The following is a 9,021-nucleotide window of genomic DNA, read 5'->3' as shown; positions in this document are numbered from 1 at the left end:
TGGTGTGCAGTTTAAGGTGCTATGAGTGATGTGCAGTTTGTGGTGCTATGAGTGGTGTGCAGTTCATGGTGCTATTAGTGGTGTGCAGTTCATGGTGCTATGAGTGGTGTGCAGTTCATGGTGCTATGAGGGATGTGCAGTTCATGATGCTATGAGTGATGTGCAGTTCATGGTGCTATGAGTGATGTGCAGTTCATGGTGCTATGAGTGATGTGCAGTTCATGGTTTTATGAGTGATGTGCAGTTTGTGGTGCTATGAGTGATGCGCAGTTTGTGGTGCTATGAGTGGCATGGTATGAATGGTGTGCAGTTCATGGTGCTCTGAGTGGTGTGCAGTTCATGGTGCTAAGAATGAGGTGCAGTTCGTGGTGCTATGAATGGTGTGCAGTTCATTGTGCTATGAGTGATATGCAGTTCATGGTGCTATGAGTGGTGTGCAGATCATGGTGCTATGAGTGGTGTGCAGTTCATGGTGCTGTGAGTGATGTGCAGTTCATGGCGCTATGAGTGGTGTGCAGTTCATGGTGCTATGAGTGGTCTGCAGTTCATGGTAACATGAGTGGTATGCAGTTCATGGTGTTATGAGTGGAGTGCAGTTCATGGTGCTATGAGTGCCGTGCAGTTCATGGTGCTATGAGTGATGTGCAGTTTGTGGTTCTATGAGTGATGTGCAGTTCATGGTGCTATGAGTGGTGTGGAGTTCATGGTGCGATGAGTGGTGTGCAGTTCATGGTAATATGAATGGTGTGCAATTCATGGTGCTATGAGTTTTGTGCAGGTCATGGTGCTGTGAGTGGTGTGCAGTTCATGGTGCTATGAGTGGTGTGCAGTTCATGGTGCTATGAGGGATGTGCAGTTCATGGTGCTATGAGTGATGTGCAGATCATGGTGCTATGAGTGATGTGCAGTTCATGGTGCTATGCGTGATGTGCAGTTTGTGGTGCTATGAGTGATGCGCAGTTTGTGGTGCTACTAGTGGTGTGGTATGAATGCTGTGCAGTTCATGGTGCTATGAGTGGTGTGCAGTTCATGGTGCTATGAATGATGTGTAATTTGTGGTGCTATGAGTGGTGTGCAGTTCATGGTGCTATGAGTGATGTGCAGTTCATGGCGCTATGAGTGATGTGCAGTTCATGGTGCTATTAGTGGTGTGGAGTTCATGGTGCTATGTGTGATGTGCAGTTCATGGTGCTATGAGTGGTGTGCAGTTCATGGTAATATGAGTGGTGTGCAGTTCATGGTGCTATGAGTTATGTGCAGTTCATGGTGCTATGAGTGATGTGCAGTTCATGGTGCTATGAGTGGTGTGGAGTTCATGGTGCTATTTGTGGTGTGGAGTTCATGGTGCTATGTGTGATGTGCAGTCCATGGTGCTTTGAGTGATGTGCAGTTCGTGGTGCTATGAATGGTGTGCAGTTCATGGTGTTATGAGTGGTGTGCAGTTCATGGTGCTATGAGTGATGTACAGTTTGTAGTGCTATGAGTGGTGTGCAGTTCATGGTGCTATGAGTGGTGTGCAGTTCATGGTGCTGTGGGTGGTGTTCAGTTCATGGTATTATGAGTGGTGTGCAGTTCATGGTGCTATAAGTGATGTGCAGTTCATGGTGCTATGAGTGGTCTGCAGTTCATGGTAATATGAGTGGTGTGCAGTTCATGGTGTTATGAGTGGAGTGCAGTTCATGGTGCTATGAGTGCTGTGCAGTTCATGGTGCTGTGAGTGGTGTGCAGTTCATGGTGCTATGAGTGGTGTGCAGTTCATGGTGTTATAAGTGATGTGCAGTTCATGGTGCTATGAGTAGTCTGCAGTTCATGGTAACCTGAGTGGTGTGCAGTTCATGGTATTATGAGTGGAGTGCAGTTCATGTTGCTATGAGTGCTGTGCAGTTCATGGTGCTATGAGTGATGTGCAGTTTGTGGTGCTATGAGTGATGTGCAGTTCATGGTGCTATGAGTGGTGTGCAGTCATGTTGGTATGAGTGATGTGCAGTTTGTGGTGCTATGAGTGGTGTGCAGTTTATGGTGCTATGAGTGATATGCAGTTCATGGTGCTAGGTGTGATGTGCAGTTCATGGTGCTATCAGTGATGTGCAGTTCATGGTGCTATGAGTGGTGTGCAGTCATGGTGCTATGAGTGATGTGCAGTTTGTGGTGCTATGAGTGGTGTGCAGTTCATGGTGATATGAGTGTTGTGCAGTTCATGGTAATATGACTGGCGTGCAGTTCATGGTGCTATGAGTTATGTGCAGTTCATGGTGCTATGAGTGATGTGCAGTTAATGGTGCTATGAGTGGTGTGCAGTGCATGGTACTATGAGTGATGTGCAGTTTGTAGTGCTATGAGTGGTGTGCAGTGCTATGAGTGGTGTACAGTTCATGGTGCTATGAGTTGTGTGCAGTTCAAGGTGATATGAGTGGTGTGCAGTTTAAGGTGCTATGAGTGATGTGCAGTTTGTGGTGCTATGAGTGGTGTGCAGTTCATGGTGCTATTAGTGGTGTGCAGTTCATGGTGCTATGAGTGGTGTGCAGTTCATGGTGCTATGAGGGATGTGCAGTTCATGATGCTATGAGTGATGTGCAGTTCATGGTGCTATGAGTGATGTGCAGTTCATGGTGCTATGAGTGATGTGCAGTTCATGGTTTTATGAGTGATGTGCAGTTTGTGGTGCTATGAGTGATGCGCAGTTTGTGGTGCTATGAGTGGCATGGTATGAATGGTGTGCAGTTCATGGTGCTCTGAGTGGTGTGCAGTTCATGGTGCTAAGAATGATGTGCAGTTCGTGGTGCTATGAATGGTGTGCAGTTCATTGTGCTATGAGTGATATGCAGTTCATGGTGCTATGAGTGGTGTGCTGATCATGGTGCTATGAGTGGTGTGCAGTTCATGGTGCTGTGAGTGATGTGCAGTTCATGGCGCTATGAGTGGTGTGCAGTTCATGGTGCTATGAGTGATGTTCAGTTTGTAGTGCTATGAGTGCTGTGCAGTTATGGTGCTATGAGTGATGTGCAGTTTGTGGTTCTATGAGTGATGTGCAGTTCATGGTGCTATGAGTGGTGTGCAGTTCATGGTGCTGTGAGTGGTGTGCAGTTCATGGTGCTATAAGTGATGTGCAGTTCATGGTGCTATGAGTTTTGTGCAGTTCATGGTGCTGTGAGTGGTCTGCAGTTCATGGTGCTATGAGTGGTGTGCAGTTCATGGTGCTATAAGTGATGTGCAGTTCATGGTGCTATGAGTGGTGTGAAGTTCATGGTGCTATGAGTGATGTGCAGTTTGTGGTGCTATGAGTGGTGTGCAGTTCATGGTGCTATGAGTGATGTGCAGCTCATGTTGCTATGAGTGATGTGCAGGTCATGGTAATATGAGTGGTGTGCAGTTCATGGTACTATGCGTGATGTGCAGTTCATGGTGCTTTGAGTGATGTGCAGTTCGTGGTGCTATGAATGGTGTGCAGTTCATGGTGTTATGAGCGATATGCAGTTCATGGTGCTATGAGTGGTGTGCAGTTCATGGTGATATGAGTGGTGTTCAGTTCATGGTGCTGTGAGTGATGTGCAGTTCATGGTGCTACGAGTTGTGTGCAGTTCATGGTGACATGAGTGATGTGCAGTTCATGGCGCTATGAGTGGTGAGCAGTTCATGGTGCTATGAGTGATGTACAGTTTGTAGAGCTATGAGTGGTGTGCAGTTCATGGTGCTATGAGTGGTGTGCAGTTCATGGTGCTATGAGTGGTGTGCAGTTCATGGTGCTGTGAGTGGTGTGCAGTTCATGGTGCTATGAGTGGTGTGCAGTTCATGGTGCTATAAGTGATGTGCAGTTCATGGTGCTATGATTGGTCTGCAGTTCATGGTAATATGAGTGGTGTGCAGTTCATGGTGTTATGAGTGGAGTGCAGTTAATGGTGCTATGAGTGCTGTGCAGTTCATGGTGTTATGAGCGATATGCAGTTCATGGTGCTATGAGTGGTGTGCAGTTCATGGTGATATGTGTGATGTGCAGTCCATGGTGCTTTGAGTGATGTGCAGTTCGTGGTGCTATGAATGGTGTGCAGTTCATGGTGCTATGAGTTGTGTGCAGTTCATGGTGCTATGAGTGATGTACAGTTTGTAGTGCTATGAGTGGTGTGCAGTTCATGGTGCTATGAGTGGTGTGCAGTTCATGGTGCTGTGGGTGGTGTTCAGTTCATGGTGCTATGAGTGGTGTGCAGTTCATGGTGCTATAAGTGATGTGCAGTTCATGGTGCTATGAGTGGTCTGCAGTTCATGGTAATATGAGTGGTGTGCAGTTCATGGTGTTATGAGTGGAGTGCAGTTCATGGTGCTATGAGTGCTGTGCAGTTCATGGTGCTGTGAGTGGTGTGCAGTTCATGGTGCTATGAGTGGTGTGCAGTTCATGGTGCTATAAGTGATGTGCAGTTCATGGTGCTATGAGTAGTCTGCAGTTCATGGTAATATGAGTGGTGTGCAGTTCATGGTGTTATGAGTGGAGTGCAGTTCATGGTGCTATGAGTGCTGTGCAGTTCATGGTGCTATGAGTGATGTGCAGTTTGTGGTGCTATGAGTGATGTGCAGTTCATGGTGCTATGAGTGGTGTGCAGTCATGTTGGTATGAGTGATGTGCAGTTCATGGTGCTGTGAGTGGTGTGCAGTTTATGGTGCTATGAGTGATATGCAGTTCATGGTGCTAGGAGTGATGTGCAGTTCATGGTGCTATCAGTGATGTGCAGTTCATGGTGCTATGAGTGGTGTGCAGTCATGGTGCTATGAGTGATGTGCAGTTTGTGGTGCTATGAGTGGTGTGCAGTTCATGGTGATATGAGTGTTCTGCAGTTCATGGTAATATGACTGGCGTGCAGTTCATGGTGCTATGAGTTATGTGCAGTTCATGGTGCTATGAGTGGTGTGCAGTTCATGGTGCTATGACTGATGTGCAGTTAATGGTGCTATGAGTGGTGTGCAGTGCATGGTACTATGAGTGATGTGCAGTTTGTAGTGCTATGAGTGGTGTGCAGTGCTATGAGTGGTGTACAGTTCATGGTGCTATGAGTTGTGTGCAGTTCAAGGTGATATGAGTGGTGTGCAGTTTAAGGTGCTATGAGTGATGTGCAGTTTGTGGTGCTATGAGTGGTGTGCAGTTCATGGTGCTATTGGTGGTGTGCAGTTCATGGTGCTATGAGGGATGTGCAGTTCATGATGCTATGAGTGATGTGCAGTTCATGGTGCTATGAGTGATGTGCAGTTCATGGTGCTATGAGTGATGTGCAGTTCATGGTGCTATGAGTGATGTGCAGTTTGTGGTGCTATGAGTGATGCGCAGTTTGTGGTGCTATGAGTGGCATGGTATGAATGGTGTGCAGTTCATGGTGCTATGAGTGGTGTGCAGTTCATGGTGCTATGAATGATGTGCAGTTCGTGGTGCTATGAATGGTGTGCAGTTCATTGTGCTATGAGTGATATGCAGTTCATGGTCCTATGAGTGGTGTGCAGATCATGGTGCTATGAGTGGTGTGCAGTTCATGGTGCTGTGAGTGATGTGCAGTTCATGGCGCTATGAGTGGTGTGCAGTTCATGGTGCTATGAGTGATGTTCAGTTTGTAGTGCTATGAGTGCTGTGCAGTTCATGGTGCTATGAGTGATGTGCAGTTTGTGGTTCTATGAGTCATGTGCAGTTCATGGTGCTATGAGTGGTGTGCAGTTCATGGTGCTGTGAGTGGTGTGCAGTTCATGGTGCTATAAGTGATGTGCAGTTCATGGTGCTATGAGTTTTGTGCAGTTCATGGTGCTGTGAGTGGTCTGCAGTTCATGGTGCTATGAGTGGTGTGCAGTTCATGGTGCTATAAGTGATGTGCAGTTCATGGTGCTATGAGTGGTGTGAAGTTCATGGTGCTATGAGTGATGTGCAGTTTGTGGTGCTATGAGTGGTGTGCAGTTCATGGTGCTATGAGTGATGTGCAGCTCATGTTGCTATGAGTGATGTGCAGTTCATGGTAATATGAGTGGTGTGCAGTTCATGGTACTATGCGTGATGTGCAGTTCATGGTGCTTTGAGTGGTGTGCAGTTCGTGGTGCTATGAATGGTTTTCAGTTCATGGTGTTATGAGCGATATGCAGTTCATGGTGCTATGAGTGGTGTGCAGTTCATGGTGATATGAGTGGTGTTCAGTTCATGGTGCTGTGAGTGATGTGCAGTTCATGGTGCTACGAGTGGTGTGCAGTTCATGGTGACGTGAGTGATGTGCAGTTCATGGCGCTATGAGTGGTGAGCAGTTCATGGTGCTATGAGTGATGTACAGTTTGTAGAGCTATGAGTGGTGTGCAGTTCATGGTGCTATGAGTGGTGTGCAGTTCATGGTGCTATGAGTGGTGTGCAGTTCATGGTGCTGTGAGTGGTGTGCAGTTCATGGTGCTATGAGTGGTGTGCAGTTCATGGTGCTATAAGTGATGTGCAGTTAATGGTGCTATGAGTGGTCTGCAGTTCATGGTAATATGAGTGGTGTGCAGTTCATGGTGTTATGAGTGGAGTGCAGTTCATGGTGCTATGAGTGCTGTGCAGTTCATGGTGCTATGAGTGATGTGCAGTTTGTGGTTCTATGAGTGATGTGCAGTTCATGGCGCTATGAGTGGTGTGCAGTTCATGGTGCTATGAGTGATGTGCAGTTCATGGTGCTGTGAGTGGTGTGCAGTTCATGGTGCTATAAGTGATGTGCAGTTCATGGTGCTATGAGTGGTCAGCAGTTCATGGTAATATGAGTGGTATTCAGTTCATGGTGTTATGAGTGGAGTGCAGTTCATGGTGCTATGAGTGCTGTGCAGTTCATGGTGCTATGAGTGATGTGCAGTTTGTGGTTCTATGAGTGATGTGCAGTTCATGGTGCTATGAGTGGTGTGCAGTTCATGGTGCGATGAGTGGTATGCAGTTCATGGTAATATGAATGGTGTGCAGTTCATGGTGCTATGAGTTTTGTGCAGTTCATGGTGCTGTGAGTGGTGTGCAGTTCATGGTGCTATGAGTGGTGTGCAGTTCATGGTGCTATAAGTGATGTGCAGTTCATGGTGCTATGAGTGGTGTGAAGTTCATGGTGCTATGCGTGATGTGCAGTTTGTGGTGCTATGAGTGGTGTGCAGTTCATGGTGCTATGAGTGATGTGCAGCTCATGTTGCTATGATTGATGTGCAGTTCATGGTAATATGAGTGGTGTGCAGTTCATGGTACTATGAGTGATGTGCAGTCCATGGTGCTTTGAGTGATGTGCAGTTCGTGGTGCTATGAATGGTGTGCAGTTCTTGGTGCTATGAGTGATATGCAGTTCATGGTGCTATGAGTGGTGTGCAGTTCATGGTGCTATGAGTGGTGTGCAGTTCATGGTGCTGTGAGTGATGTGCAGTTCATGGTGCTATGAGTGGTGTGCAGTTCATGGTGCCGTGAGTGATGTGCAGTTCATGGCGCTATGAGTGGTGTGCAGTTCATGGTGCTATGAGTGATGTACAGTTTGTAGTGCTATGAGTGGTGTGCAGTTCATGGTGCTATGAGTGATGTGCAGTTCATGGCGCTATGAGTGATGTGCAGTTCATGGTGCTATGAGTGGTGTGGAGTTCATGGTGCTATGAGTGATGTGCAGTTCATGTTGCTATGAGTGATGTGCAGTTCATGGTGCTATAAGTGGTGTGAAGTTCATGGTGCTATGAGTGATGTGCAGTTTGTGGTGCTATGAGTGGTGTGCAGTTCATGGTGCTATGAGTGGTGTGCAGTTCATGGTGCTATGAGTGATGTGCAGTTCATGGTGCTGTGAGTGGTGTGCAGTTCATAGTGCTATAAGTGATGTGCAGTTCATGGTGCTATGAGTGGTCTGCAGTTCATGGTAACATGAGTGGTATGCAGTTCATGGTGTTATGAGTGGAGTGCAGTTCATGGTGCTATGAGTGCTGTGCAGTTCATGGTGCTATGAGTGATGTGCAGTTTTTGGTTCTATGAGTGATGTGCAGTTCATGGTGCTATGAGTGGTGTGCAGTTCATGGTGCGATGAGTGGTGTGCAGTTCATGGTAATATGAATGGTGTGCAATTCATGGTGCTATGAGTTTTGTGCAGTTCATGGTGCTGTGAGTGGTGTGCAGTTCATGGTGCTATGAGTGGTGTGCAGTTCATGGTGCTATAAGTGATGTGCAGTTCATGGTGCTATGAGTGGTGTGAAGTTCATGGTGCTATGAGTGATGTGCAGTTTGTGGTGCTATGAGTGGTGTGCAGTTCATGGTGCTATGAGTGATGTGCAGCTCATGTTGCTATGAGTGATGTGCAGTTCATGGTAATATGAGTGGTGTGCAGTTCATGGTACTATGAGTGATGTGCAGTCCATGGTGCTTTGAGTGATGTGCAGTTCGTGGTGCTATGAATGGTGTGCAGTTCATGGTGCTATGAGTGATATGCAGTTCATGGTGCTATGAGTGGTGTGCAGTTCATGGTGCTATGAGTGGTGTGCAGTTCATGGTGCTGTGAGTGATGTGCAGTTCATGGTGCTATGAGTGGTGTGCAGTTCATGGTGCCGTGAGTGATGTGCAGTTCATGGCGCTATGAGTGGTGTGCAGTTCATGGTGCTATGAGTGATGTACAGTTTGTAGTGCTATGAGTGATGTGCAGTTCATGGCGCTATGAGTGGTGTGCAGTTCATGGTGCTATGAGTGATGCTCAGTTTGTAGTGCTATGAGTGGTGTGCAGTCCATGGTGCTATGAGTGGTGTGCAGTTCATGGTGATATGAGTGGTGTGCAGTTCATGGTGCTGTGAGTGGTGTGCAGTTCATGGTGCTATGAGTGGTGTGCAGTTCATGGTGTTATAAGTGATGTGCATTTCATGGTGCTATGAGTTTTGTGCAGTTCATGGTGCTGTGAGTGGTCTGCAGTTCATGGTGCTATGAGTGGTGTGTAGTTCATGGTGCTATAAGTGATGTGCAGTTCATGGTGCTATGAGTGGCCTGCAGTTCATGGTAATATGAGTGGTGTGTAGTTCATGGTGTTATGAGTGGAGTGCAGTTCA

This window comes from Lampris incognitus, chromosome 1 (assembly GCF_029633865.1).
Source record: "Lampris incognitus isolate fLamInc1 chromosome 1, fLamInc1.hap2, whole genome shotgun sequence".
NCBI classification, from domain to species: Eukaryota; Metazoa; Chordata; class Actinopteri; order Lampriformes; family Lampridae; genus Lampris; species Lampris incognitus.
Note: the sequence above shows the minus strand (reverse complement) of the source record.